The 15,399-nt window shown below is 39.1% G+C and overlaps 1 protein-coding gene across 2 annotated transcripts in view; it reads right to left on the bottom strand.

Annotated features, from left to right (window-relative positions):
• The window catches only part of ZFPM2 (zinc finger protein, FOG family member 2), a gene marked incomplete at its 5' end in the record, with an annotated part of 320,839 nt that overhangs the window by 159,093 nt on the left and 146,347 nt on the right, over positions 1 to 15,399 (bottom strand). The window lies entirely within an intron of this gene.

Here is a 15,399-nt window from a genome sequence, read left to right as displayed (position 1 = left end):
TCAGCTACTAAACATTTTGGAAACATACCATATAGCGATATAAATCCACAACTCTACTAATTTATAAGAAACTACTAAAAACATTTACTGCAATTAAAAAAAGGATTCTGAACTGAGTGAGGTTTTACAGGCAGTAACATTTCAGAATTAGACGCAAAATAATTTAAATTGTTAGCTTAAGATTTTAGCACAAAATATGTAAAAGCAATGGGGAAGCAGTATAGTGATTTTTTTTAGTATGTACTTAATTGTCATTTTTTTTTAAAGTAACTTTTATTTTTGAAAATAAGGACTTCCAAATTAACACTTAAAAGTGAAATTGTTACTTTAGGTCACTTTAACTTTTCTGGGTTTTTCCAGTGAAAAGAGAAAGAGTAATACACAGTTGATCATTACTGTGGAAGGAAAAATAAAATTCAGTCACCACCTTCCTCCTTGACATTTTTTCACTTCATTTCAGGATTAAAAAAATAGTCTGGAAAATCCTGCTTTGAAAGCAGTCTCTTCAATAAGCCTATTTTTCTATGAACTACTGTTTCAGTTAAAAATGTAGCAACAGTTATGTTTGCATACACATTTTCTAACATTCTTTTCTAAAACAACTCAAACAAATTCTGGTTTCAAGCATTAAGAGGGATAAAACAGAGCAAGGACGAGGGGCTGATCTGCGCTTTTCTTAGATGTTTAACTGAATTTTTCCATGCTGTTGCACTTCCAAGCTTTGGCCTTCCTGAAGGTAGGCAGAAAATCTGTTGTTGTCCTCACGAGCAGCAGAGCTCTCCTCGACTCCGCTGTAGCCGTGATTTCTCCCGCCCTGTTTTCCCTGCCTGCTAAAGCCCTTTCCATACCAACCAGATGCAACAGTAATTCCTGCCTTTTGCAGCAGCACGTCCCTTCTACCCCAAATCAGGACGATGCTTTTCCACAAACAGGGTAAAGTCCAACTGTGCAAGAAGGCAGCTCGTCCCACATTTAGAACTGGCAGTTGTTGTGAAATGAACCTTGGGCCGGAGGAAGTGAGTAACTCCTCCTGGCTTACAGGCAGTCTCCACAGACTTCCCCAAGCTAGCCATTCCCATGGATGCCTGGATTTATGTCATAGCCAGGCTGCAAAGTTTTCCCTTGTCCGCAGGGGTTAATCTCAACCGATTTCCGAAAAGAGAAGACTTGGCTCCAGCTTCCATTTTCAAGCACAGAAATATAAATTTCGCCTCTGAGTGTTGCAGATTACAAAACTACTCTACGTAAAATTGTGCATCAGATCCTTCCTGCAAACTGGAACAAATCTAGGAAATAGAGCTGTATCAGTTTACAAAAGCTTCTACGTATGCGGGTGAGTCCTCATCATGACAGTGCTATGACATTTTAAAAGGCAGTATGTGAGCAGGAAGGCTTATGGATTAATTAGATCTAATTTACACGTGATATATATGCATCCAAACAGAAAAAAAAAAATAAAAAATTTGTGGTTTTCCCTCTCACAGTCACATTGTTACATAATGTATTAACTTTAAAAAATCTCTTTATATGTTAATTATGGAACAGAGAAATCTTTCTGGTATTGCAAGGTAACAAGTTGATCATTTAGGCGTACTGCAGCATTTTCTCTCTACATAGAAATGAAAACTGTAGCATTTGCTTGCTTTTACACACTAAAAAACAGCCATGTCTATGGACATGTCACATTTAACTGATACCAGAGGAATCATGAGAATCTTTGAAAACCCTTTTAAAAAATAATTCAGCCTCCCTTTCTGCCACTGACATTTTTCATTTGAAAAGGGTTCAGACACAGTCAAACAGTGACTCCTTATCTGTACCTGTGGATTTACAAGCAGGCCTGTCTTTTAATGGATTAAGAACGACAAACTTAGGGCAGATCATCCAGTGATATCAAAAAGCCTACCTAACTTTTAAGGTACACATTATTACACTTTATATTTTAAATAAAATTAATAACATGAATCTTATACCTGGTAAGCAGTTCAGGTTTGAGGCAAACATAAAAACAAGCAATTATTTTTCCACAGCTGTATTTTTTTCCTCCAGCCAATAAATCGATAAGTTAATATGGATTCTTTCCTTTCTTTATTCTCTTTTGTTACAGTCCCAAGTTGTAGTTTGAACAATACATTTCAATACGTATGAATACACTGAAATGCCCTGCAGATGCGGGAACGCCATGCTGAATTGTACTGAAGCTGCCTTATTTTCCCCTCCACTCAGACCACCACGGCAGAGTGGCAGACTGCAGACAGGGTTACAAAACATTTTGCTGCATAACCTTCCCGTTTCCCTTGATCATAGTTCTCCAAAAAAGACACATTTCTCTCTGGTCACCATGACCAGCAGCCATTTTAACGCTATGGGTGAACATTAAGAGTTGGGAAGGATAATCTGCTTATACGTTTTGGCAAACACAGCCATTTTGGCTACGCTTGTGCAAGGTGCAGCACATTACAATTGGATCCTTGGCAAAGATTTTTATTTTTTTTTTCACTGAAAATCTTTTTTCGTTTAGGGGAAAAAAATAACACTAAGAGAGCTATAACTTAAAAAAAAAACCCAACACTGCACATCAGGGTCTACAAGCATCTGCTAAGATCTTTTTTTTTTTCCTACCAGAGCCTGCCTCTGTCGTAAAATCCCTGTGTATATGTTCCTCTGTCTGCCCTAAGCAGGAAGGCCAGGGGCTGGTACGAGGGTTTGTAGAAGAAAGATTACAAACGTCACTATTAAAAATCCTCTCCTGAATTCCCCTGACCCCAGAGTAAGGATCCTGCAACTGTCCTGCCTTCATTTACAACACTTTGATCCTCTGAAATTTCCTATTTGGTGAATTGTACTGAAAGTGCGGCAACAGACGGGCCCGGTCGCCCGCTGACGAGAACGGGGCTGTCCCCTGCTCACTGCCGGCTTCCCCCGAGGACGCTGGTTTAAGTGGCGCCATACTTGTGACCCCAAGCAACTTGTGACCTCAAGGGAGTTCGCTGGAAAAGAAGAACCTCACCCTGTGACTCTTAATTGTGTCAGCAAGAGAAGGTTTTCCCCTTCAGCCTCAGAAGAAGTTCAGATGTAAGTCGCAAGTGCTCTCTGCAGCTACCGTCCTCTCCACAACTGCTCAGCATCTTCACAGATCATATCAGGAAAAAGAAGAGGAGTGGAGATTTTATTGCCATATCACCGCTTGCAGTAAGAAGTGTAAACACTCAGCTGGTACTGACTCTTCACAGGTGCCTGTCCCTGGAGATCCCGACGAGCAGGGAGAAAAGGAAAGCAAGGATGAAAAACTGCTGCAGCTTCCTTTAATCTGTGCGCCAGCCCAAAGGAAGCAGAAAATTCCACGCCAAACACTGTTAGGAGTTTCTAGTGACCAATAATTGCAACGGACCACCTCAGTACTGAACACTGAACATAATGTTCCTTCACATAACAGTAAATTATAATATACAGAATTCATACACACCCCTGGGATTCGACATTCCTATGGCAAAGTCAAGAAGCAGTTGTATTTTGCTGTTTTCATCCTAGACTTGTCAACCGTCCGATTGAAAAGGACAGCAAGAAGCATAACAGAAGCAGCACTAAGAAAGATAAGTAAAGCGGAAGTGACGCTTTGCTTTTAGTTTCTGAGAGTTAGGTAAAAAAAATTATTTAAGAGACATTTCACTTTGTGATTTTTATTTCCTTTTTGCTTGCTACAGAGCAAGTATTTTTTCAGCCAGTTCTTCAGGAACACACTTATTTCCAGCTTGCTGAGTAAGTTTATACAAAATATTTGAGACGCATAGTATGGGCTAATCAATTTTGGTAAAAGATAATGCTGTTAGTGCTGTGGGCTGTTTCTCTTATCTTGTTGATGTAGCATACTTTTAAAGTCTGTGATTACTCAAAGACTTATGATAGCTGCACTGTAAAAGAAGCCCCAAGTCATGACTCGCTAGTACAGCTACAAAACATCCCATGGCTTTTAAGATATTAGGCCACCTTGGTGGATACAAAACCCGAATGAAAGGACTCAGTTTAGGATTCCTTTCTTCCATATACATATTGTTTCAGGGATGCCACATAGGGTTTGCATGAAACAGAAGGTAGAGAGGTCAGTTTAGCTTTGTTTTCTTTTACAGCAAAATCAGAATAATTTAAAAAAAATCCACAAAACACATATTATACGCAGGAACCCAACAACAGCTTTTGGCCCTTAACAGGATTTGACCACAGTTCAAATACCAGAAGAATTCAACTATATGTAGTATTTCTGAGCAAAATAATACTGCCTTTCATCCATCTACCCACATTCTGGAATAAGAATCAAAGGAGTGTACACCTGAAGGTGAGCGATGAATAGTGTTTTAGGGAAGAAAAAGTGAACTACTTCATTCAGAAATAAGTGCATCCAGATTTATAAATGTTTAACGTTTTTAAGCAAGTCACTGATAGCTTTGGAGGTAGGTTTTTTTACCAGGAATAGCTTTCTAAGTGGAGTCAGTTAAAAAGAATGAGTAAGCTCTTCCTCTGCTATAATTAGAGATTGGTTATTTGACATCATGGCGCTCTACCAATTTCCACGAGCAAATGGCTCCTTCTTTGCATATTTCCAGTGCACAGCCACCTGGCTCTCTAATGAATATTTTTGCACGGCAGAGAAATTGTATATGTTGTAGTTTCAAAGAAGGACTGCTCTGAAGTCAGAGCGAGCAAGCTAAAAACTCTCAGAAGTTCTCAAGCGCTGCCCAGTGCAGAGCCCAATATCAGCCTGCCGTCATGTATGCACAGGAAGAATCGGCAATTAATATTTGACTGGGGATTACCTCCATTTTAACAAACTAATATGTGTACGTTTGCACACAGCAGCTCACTGACAGTGAAGAACTATCCCATTTCCATTTCTGTGATTCTTAACAAGGTGGCTCCAATATTAAATGCTCATACTCTTGCTTGGCAGACATAAACTGCATTATTGAGATACCTCCTCTAAATTCTCCTCCCTCAATTTTCAAGTCTCTGAGACATAACACACACTAAACTACAGTTTTGAACATAAACTTGAAATACGACGTTCTCTATTCAAGTACTCCAGTCAAACCCTGATAAATCAGGCTGGCCATGCAGTGATCTTATCCTTTCTGACTCTTTAATAAATCGAACCTTGTAAGTTCACGCTGTTGGAAGTTGTCACTAAATGAAATTGTGACCTTATCCGATGCGTGAACTTATCCTGCTGACAACTACATTTATTGTGCGGATAAGAATGGGTGGAAAAAAAAAGACTTTTGATAATTGTGATCTTAGCCATATGCAACTCTAACAGATGGGACCTTTTTGATGTCCCATTAATGATTTGCCTATGATGAGCCTCTACTCAGGGAAAAAATAAATGTTCTTCATAGGTAAGTGTTATGGGGACGGGTAAGCACTATGAAAAGTGCACAAAGAGGTACTGGCTGACAGCAGTGAATCAGAAGCTATTAGCCTAACACAAAGAGCTTTGAATTAGCTTGTAATTGCACTGGAAAAGATAACATAATGGAGGTGGCAAAAGGGAAACATTCCCTTTCCACAGGATTCATTCAATAGCCCAAAACTCTGAAACGTGTAACCGAGAGTCTGAAGCACTAACCCAAAATATGCTAAGCCGTGGCTCTTCACGATGAATGAATGAATACCGAATCCCCTCCCAGCACCGACTGGACGGCTGCCGCTGCTGTTGTGGAAGAACATTGGGGAACAGGCAATTTGCACAGCTATGTTATGAAAATGGCCAACCATCTCACATGACCATATTTGTCTGTCAGGGATTTCGTACATTGTGTTACCTAATTCTCACATCTCTCCACAACGGGGTAGCACTGTACCCGTTCGGCTGACTCTGCAGTGAGAAGATATGGGGGGTGTCAGGGTACAATGTGTTTTGCAGCGCTGCGAGTCTGCTATGGGATACAAGAACTGGAACTCTCTTACTAGAAAGACACACATATACATGAGACAAGTACACACTGGATTCCAAACAGTAATGGACTAAATTACAATCGACCTTCAAAAGAATTTTTACAATTTGCTTTTCAATGAAAATTGCATTCACAGGGGTCTTCGTAAAAACAGAGGTTATTTAGGTTGTCCAGAAGCAAAGGCAAAATTTAATTTTGCTGCCCCAAAGATGAGAAAATACGGCCAGGCCACTGTTAGGATGAGAAGGGTGGAAGGAGGAACAGACTTAGGACTGAAAACTGAGAAAACAGCTCTGTGCAGTCACCCTGCAGAGAGGGTCACTATTCTGCTGCCACTGAGGGGGTGGAGGGTTTGGGAATGGAGAAGCCTTCTTCCTTTCTCTGAAGTCACTGTCCCCACCCAGCATCTCCTCTCCATAACCCTGATCCTCCCTAGTCCCATCCCTCTTATGGAGTAGGGTCAACCAGACCTCTTAGCACAATGTCAATGAGGGAAGCAGACACACGCATAACCCACAGGTAGTTACTGCTCTAAGCTACTGCTCTCCTTACGCTTAGAAGCACGTCTAGGTAGCAAAGACAACGCAGGAGAACCTGCCACATGCCGCTTCCTTCCTAACCGAGCTGCCCAACGGTGCCCCACCTTGCCAATGCCACTTACAGGGCAGCTGTGCACTCTAGGTAAGGATGACAAATGAAAAGGCTTCTCCATTTTCTGTAACAAAAATCTTGCTGCTCCCTACCTTTCTTTCGAGCCCCGAAAGTCAGAAGCAGAGTTTCTTTATCTCTCCTACCCGCTGCTAGTACTGCAAATGGCAGAGAGTGCAGGTGCTATCCTTATCTGCAGCAGCGCTGTCCTACAACGGACAATAAAGGGAAGGAAAGAATACTCTGAAAGTGAGGATAGGGAAAGACTAGGCAAAGATTTTCTGAAAAAAAAAAAAACAACAAAAAAAAAAAACCAAAACGCAGAAGGAGGGGGGGAAATAGCTTTAAAAAACAAGGCAAGAGAGAGGGAGTCTAGGGAAGGAACCATTTGAAGACCTAAGTTGGGTCTAATCAGGCTACAAAGACACAGCCTGGGAAAATGGTAACAGAAGATATTCATGAAAAAGAGGGATGCATAAACCTTGCCAGAGTGAGAGAAGACGTATACATTTCCAAGCCTGAAACATAAGGACAGAAGTGCATGAATTCACATTTAGAAACAGAATGTAAAAACTATTATCCTTTTTTAGCCAAGGCATCTGTGTCATTACAGTGCTTAATTCACAAGCTAAACCACCACACTGACATAGTACTCCAGCCCGTTTGATGTGACCTTAGGTATAGGTACAGAAGCTGCTCCATATTCCCAACTGCAATGCAGAGCTAGCTTCAGTCACGGGAAAGTGCACTATGTCTTGCAACGCAGGCAGAGTTTTCAGAGACCGTAGTTTCAAAAGAACTGTACGCATTGACACTTCAAAAACTTGTGCTCTATTTGTAAAGTCCCCATTTGCTTATATAAAATGAATACATGGGAATCAATTTTACATTCCTATAGTGCCTCACGCTCTTGTAATCTACAGAACTTAGTAGGAACACAGGATCCCATCCCAAGTCAGAAAAGCATAAACCTACACTGGTGAACACATCTCCATCAATTTGAAATGACAATGCAACGTCTACATTTTAGGAGGGCTAGGAGGGAGGGCAATTAATTAAACAAATGTTAAGTAGCACACAAATTAAGTAACTACTAAAGATACAGCTCATGGAAAACTACATAATTTTCCATCATGTATACCATCAAAATAATTTTTAAGGTTTAAGCTGAACTATTACAAAAAGTACTGTTTTTTCTTGGAAGCCAGAAAGGAAGAAGTACATAATGAGCACTGCTGCTAGAGTTTGATTAGCTTTTTAGTAGAACAGCTATACAGCTGTATAGACTTCTTTATCTGGACTGCTTCGTTGAACTTGCTAAAACCTGCTCAAAGAAAAAAATGAAAGAGACAGAAGTAGAAAGAAAAGGATATTTACTCAAGATACACTAAGAAATGCCAAAGAATTGTTCACATGCTTCAAAGTCAGGTTCCATATAATATGAAAAATACTCTGGTCATGTCAGCATCATGGCAAAATCCTGATCCTGCGATGAAATTAGAAGAAACCATTGTTACTTTTCAGTCTACTCACTACGAGAGCAATTTACACCTCCGTTTTCAAAGTCTAAATCTCATACAAGAAGAAAAAAATATAATTGTTGTCTTCCTCAATAATTTTCCATGTTCACATTTGGATGCACAGTTCAAGAGGTTTGTTACTCCCCGTATGTGTTGAGATAAAACTGGAGCAGAAATACTTGCAAGAATACAGAAGAAAAATCCCAAAAGGCAACCAGTGCAGCTGAAGAGCCCATCCTGCAGTGTTCTGTGAGAGGAATACTGTAAACTCCATTCTCACATGGGCACTCCATACTGGCAAAGATGATTCCCAATTATATTCTAACACTGTGCAGACCCAGTGGGTTGAGTAGGTACTTTATCCCGGCTACATGCAGCTTGCACAGCTTTGCTCCCTCTCTCTCCATCACAAATACACACGATACCGAAATGCCAGACTTGGCAAGAGCAGGCTGATGATATTACTGAAGAGGGTTTTCTTGATAAGATCTTCATCTGTTTCTGGACTCTTGGGTATACTCCTTTCCTCAGCAGAGGAACAGTCGCCCCTGATAAATGCCCCTTTGTGTGCAGATTCTCCCCCAATATATGCGAAGACATTTCAGTCCTGAGTCTGTCTGTCTATTCGTTGCTTCATACAGCTCAAATACAGTTAGAGGTATATGGAGCATTGTATGTAAAGCAATAGAAAGTGGACACAATCGAAAATACAGCTTATGTAACTCAGACTGAAGCCTTTTCTAAGATAGACGCTATTCTGTGGGGAGAGAATTAAACATTTCACCGTCACCTACACCAATCTTTCCCTAAGACTTTTTGAAATCCTTTTAGCTGAAAGATGCTAACATTTTCTTTTACAATATTATTTGCATAGAGATATATGATATTTAAATAAAATAATGAATAGAAATTAGTATGCTTACCCAATAATTTCTTTTTCGCTTGGAAAAAGTGAAAAATATCAAGGTAGTCTGTGTTGTTAGTGAATGCAGAAAGCTACTAAAGTTAACGTAGTATGAAGACTGCTGTATTAATATTGACATCATGAAAAGTATTAAAGGAACAAAAATGTTTTGGAAAGTATTCTTTTTAACTCTAAAAGCAAGAGCAGTGAGATCATCTGTGACTGTATCTGTGGTGTCTTCTCAGTTTACAGTACTTATGCTTAGAGATAGAAGGATCTATTTTCATCTCTCATTTGTGTAACAGCAGATGAAGTTATTTGCTTTCTATCAGATATGCACACTCAGAGCTATGAAACCACTGCTTAGATGCTGAATTCTAGCTCAGAGTATGTGAGCCAAACTGCCCAAATGTCTTGCAAAAGAAGCAGATGCTTTAACATAATTTCCCTATTTCCTTTCAAAGCTTGCACAAATTTTTGAAACAAGGAGAGTACCAGGAAGAAGACAAAAAATCTCAACAAAGACTCAAATATATCAGTATTTAGTGTGACCACCCAAAAGATCCGGTTACTGTTGAGATTAGGAAGGCAAGAGGGTGACTGGGACAAAGGGAGATTGAACGCCATGCTCCACTGCATGCGTGCAATATATAGTTCCATCTATTATAATTACAATTTATATGAAAAGTAGCATTATTATAAATAGAGATAAATGTAGTATAACTATAATGTGCAATATCAAGATTCAAATTAATCATTTCTTTGCACTTGCTGGGGATGGCCATGCATAACAGACATGGCTCCGCACTGCTCCAGCACTCATGAGTCATGTGCTTAGCTGCATCTTCTGTGATCAAGTACCAGCAATGACCAACGCAGCGTTCTAACGCTGTTGCCAAACAGGAATTGACTGCTGGTTTTGGACATGGAGCAGCGTACTTGCACTTGCTCCTTCAGTGCCTCAGTCTGGGCTATCACACTGCTTTCACATGCTGCTGTATCTTAGCATAGCTGCGACTTTGAAGCCGATATAAAGAGTGATGCCCACTTATAAGGCAGACTTGTAACTTTGAGTGAAATGAAATAAACCCTTGAGCAGAGATCGACCCAGGTCCTGTGCACTACCTAAATCCTACTCGGAGGCTTACATAAGACTTAAGTAGAATATTGGCCTTGTGGCAGCCTTCTGTACAGGAATGATCTTGACCTTCATATGATTAAGTCCTAGGGGCATCATGTGTGTAAAGCATAGCCCAATTTGTTTTCCCTTACTGCCTTCCCCTTTATGAGCGCAGGCTTTGAACACCCCATTGCTGCTTGGACAGACACAGCGACTGGGGAGCCCAAGGAACAGCCACGGTTGGCACATGGGGCCTGTTCTGCGGCAGGAGGACGCAGATGGTCTTGCTCCTGGAGAATGACCTCCTAAGACCGACTCTTCACAGCCTAGACTTTACCTCTGTAAACAATGACTGAGAACAAGTCCACGCCCTCTATGGCCTTAATGGAAATTTCAGCCTAAATAAGAAGCTCGGGGTCTCAGAGCGATTCAGTGCCGGTATGAGGAGCCCTAACTTTCTCTAACTGTTGCAATCACTGCTTCTGAAAACTTCACACAACACATATAAGAAACTTATTATTTTGAAGATGTAGGAAAGTATTTCTGGCAAGGCGCAGCCACTAAACAGGCAGTGTCAACAGAGATCAAAAGAATTTTAACTCAGAACATATCTGGGTTACAGAATTACTTTGTCTTTGAAGCATTAAGACTGCCCCTACACTATGATATACTATGAAAAATACCGATATCAATTTATAACAGCTTCTTATTATCCTGCAATGGTGATGTACTAGAAGAATATAAGCAGCATAGCCTGTTATTCAGTAGTAAGTATATAGAATTAAAACAGTTAAGTAGAGGAAGCGATCATATTGAAAAGTCTGCAGGTTGACATCTTCATTCTCCTGCTAATAAAATCATCAGTTTACAAAATTAAATACAATAGCGTAAAAACTCCCTTAAAAATATCTGCTTCTCTTCCTCCCCAATGAAAGAAAATCACATGCATCAATCGAAAGAGAAAATTTGTTTTAGCTATGCCTACTATTTTGTACATATGTACATATATATTTACATATAGTATATGTACATATATACTTTTAAACTTAAAAATTCCTTTCTGATAGGCACAATTTGCTACACAAGGAGTCCTCGAGAAGGGCAGTTTTACTCTACAAGTCTTTTTCCCTATATGTTTTCATCTCAGTTAACAAGGTACATGAACAAGATACATAATGCGTTAACTTAAAAGGCCAAAAATTCTAGACAAATCCTACTTTTATATATCCAATGGTATAGTTAGCGGTTTCAAACTCAAGCCTTCTGACATGAGAAAAAACTTGAACCTCCATGCAGTCCCCTTGAGCCTTGGACCACTCTTTTGCAGATTCCAGGACCTCAGCATAAAAGCCATCTTTTTATCCCATCTCCTGTCCTGTGCTGGACACTGCTTCCTTTCCCAGTTCATCTGCCACCCCCCTCTCCCTATTGCCTTCTGGGCCTCAATGTTCCTCCTCAATGGCAAGTACTGAGTCATACCCATATTCCCAGTGACTGTCTCCAAAAATGTCCAGAAGCAAATGTCAGAAAAACAACAGGAAGGCACATATGCTTTCCTTTACACAACTGGTTTCTAGCTTTCTGTCTTCCCCTACAGACCACAGACCATCTGCCAGCAAAGCCTAATCTGTCCCTTCAAATTCCCAAAAGCTGTTTCCTACCCTCATCAAATGCAATTCAGAAGCTGACAGTCTTTTCACTGACATCTATATCTTTTCACAGTCATCAGATACTGTCCTGAGTCTAAACTTTTCTATTCTCTTGACTGTACTCATCACAGAACCACAACACTCAAAGAAGATTAATTTATCCTACCAAAAAACTGTTTATGACTCAGTGTGGACAACTGCAACAACAAGACTTAGCATCTTTTTAGCATCATGTGTTACTAGCATCTTTCTTACTGTATCTGTTTATTATTTCTTCTCCTTGCACCTCTGTAAACTCTACAATTTACACAGTCAATAGATATTACAAAGGATCTTATCTTCCAGTGCACAAACACAATCTCCTCAATGACCTGCTGCTAACCCCCCACCACCAGGAGTCAGGAGAGCTACTAACAATGATTTCTACAACAGCAGCACCAGTATGCAGGTGTGAAAGTAGATGTCCATGAGGTGAATGTTACAGCATGCCAAAGGTAAGTGATGAAGAAATAACAGCCAGGGAGCAGTTCTCATCTGGAAATAAAAAGTCCAAACTTTTTATCACGAGTAGAAGCTTAACAAAATGTAGGACAATGTTTATTTTTGCTTTTTAATCAGCTGCCCTTGTTCAAATAAATGCTCATTTCTCTCTCCTCAAGTATTTTTTTTCAGACAGATATCAGCTTTGAAGTCTCTACTCAACCACCATGAAGAGATTCCTAAATTATCTCCAAGTAATACTAGCAAGCCTTGTGGAACTGTCCCTGCGTTAGGCTGCAGCCTCCAAGAAGGCGGACACCATATTGCACCTATTCCTAAAAGTACCAAGAACACTGTGTGGATTAGATAAATAATAATAAAATCGAAATAAACTAAGGATACATCCTAACAGAAAGATTAAATGAAGACTGAATTGTGAACAGTTCAGTTTCCCAAGGAAGACTGAGTGTTCTCTGGATGATATCGGAGGAGATCTGTGGGATCTGATGGTGCGGATTTCTGTATCGGTGGTTCTGATACTGTACTTCACTCTTATAAAGCTGAAACTAGAAAACATGTAGACTAAAAGCAATATGGTCTTTCAAATTACAGTAAAAGCAATAAGGTCATAATGAAATAAAAGGAAATTCCGTATTTGTAAACTTCATGCTGTGAATGAAGAAGAAAGTATTAATAATGCTTGGAGAAGAATGTCACCCTATACTCCATACAAGTTTTATATTATTTCACACTTTTTGTAAGCAAGTATAAATACACTAGTACTCTAAATCAATATTATAATTTCACAGAAAAAATAAGTCTCATCTATAGCTCATCTATAGCACCTTAACTTACACATATGTGAGAATATATGTATAAAGACACATACACGGCTTACAAAGTCGTCCACTGTGTCGAATATGGCTATAGTAAGTTTAAATACTTTCTATACACTTATGCTGTCTTCTCCTTTTGGCAGATAAAAAATAAAATAGAAATTAAAAAAAAATCTAAAAAAGAAAATAAAAAAATGCTGGAAATTGCTTTCTAAAATGAGAGCTAGACAGATATTCAAAAGGCAGTACCAAAGAAACTCCTATAAACAGGTAACTCAAAGCTTTGCCAGCTCCCATGTAGTAGTTTCTCACGCCTATCACAATGAACAGTTCCAGGAAACTATCAAAGAAAAGAGATACATACGCATTTTAAAGAAGACCAGTCTTGCAGGAAATGTTTCTGTCATAATCTTGACAGATCTGGGCTTGGTGAATTAGATCTAAGCCTACCTCCTGTGGGACCTCCAGAACCACTCATAACCTCTCTGTAACTCTGAAAGTAGTAATACTTCCTTTCCCTCACCTTTTACTGACCTGCCTTTTTAGACAGCAAGCAATCCACAGCGGGGACTGTAATTGTCTTTGCATGTATACATATACATATAAAAAATGTAATACAGATACACAGATATACATTACAGATAGAGAGATACGCCTGTATACACACACATTTTTATTTATCTATAAAGTATAGTATCTAGGACAAAAGGAACTCTGTGTCAATAGAAACGAACAGCTTCTAGGTGATACTGTAATACACACAGCAAAAAATAATTTATCTTGGCATTCTGAAAGGGATGCCCTTTTCAAGTATGCCGCATCTCTTTTGTCTCTGGCAAGTAGGCTTGCAAGGGGGCTTTGATTACGTTTCTGATACATACTTCGTATCATTTTTAGAATAGTTAAACAAAGCTCAGTCACTCCATCCACTGAATAAAGTGAAAAGACAGCCAGAGAGAAAGAGACAGAGGACTACTTTCACAGACAGTATTTACTTTCATTTAATTTTGGAATATATCTAAATTCAACCATTGCATGTTTTTACTCTTGAAATAATTATAATCAACAAATTTATGTACATAGAAAAATATGTGTTTATATACTGCTTTTTATCTCTTAGATATGCTCACAAAATAGCAAATGATATCCTTTGAAATACTGAGTTCAATTGTTCCAAAAGTTTACATAAAACAGAAGAAAGCAAACCATTCACTCCACAACACCCTTCTTATTTGCCACCGAAGCATACAGAGATCTCCTTTTCTAATTTATTGTCATCTTGCTAGAAATATTTAGACCAATTAAATTTATTTCAATTTGAGTGGCAGCCCACTCTTCAGTGTCATTCCAGGACAAACGTGTCACCTATATTTAGATTCTTCTTTGATCCCAGAAGTTGTACAATCATGCATCATTCTTTGACTTCTTTCACCATCATCCATTTAGATACCCCCTGACAACTAAACATTGGCAGTGCATGCAATAAAATTACTGCTGTTCCTCTCTGTCATGAACAAATGTAATAAACCCTCTAACAGCAAATCAATGTCTACACTTCGTAACGAGCATAATTACGGTAGGAAGAGGCACGCAAATCAATATGAAGATTGCGAGTAGAAGTTTCAGGTTTGTCAGTCATTTCTAGTAGCTGTTTACATTTTGCACATTCATAGAGCACTTGGAAGAACAAAATAATTCTGTTTGAAACCTTCAACACAGTTCTCACAATTATCATATCAACAATACACTTCTGTGCTTTAAGTATTCTCACGGAGAAACAGAGGTATCACATCTTACCTGTCCTATGCCAAGAGAGCTTGGTATAAATAGTGTAGAATTTAAAAGCACTACACAATAAAGATACCAGCGCCTGACAAAACCATTATTTCACAGAGAGGTATGATACTTCCCTCCGAAAGGCAATAAAAAGTAAATTCCACGCTGCACTGTACATAAAGAACAGTTAAAATGAAAAATTTGTTGTGTGACATCCCATGTTGTTAACAATATAGGCAGATCAAGATAAGTGGGTGGATTTGGATCATCATCAGAAGACACAAGGCCATATTTGCCAGTCTATTATGTCATGTTTCTTGAATTCATGAACCCAAGAGTGCAATAACTTTTTGTGACATGATGGAGAAGTTACATTTTATACATGCTCTAAATACACAGGCAAGATAAATGAATTAAAAACAGCAACCATATTGTTTTTTTAAAATGTTATTGAGCAATATAGCGTATGGATAATTTTGAAGTCTAAAGCACACAAACCGCTCAGAAAATAGCAATGG

Source organism: Vanellus vanellus, assembly GCF_965231255.1.
Source record: "Vanellus vanellus genome assembly, chromosome: 2".
NCBI lineage: Eukaryota > Metazoa > Chordata > Aves > Charadriiformes > Charadriidae > Vanellus > Vanellus vanellus.
Note: the sequence above shows the minus strand (reverse complement) of the source record. Positions and strands in the feature narration are given on the sequence as shown.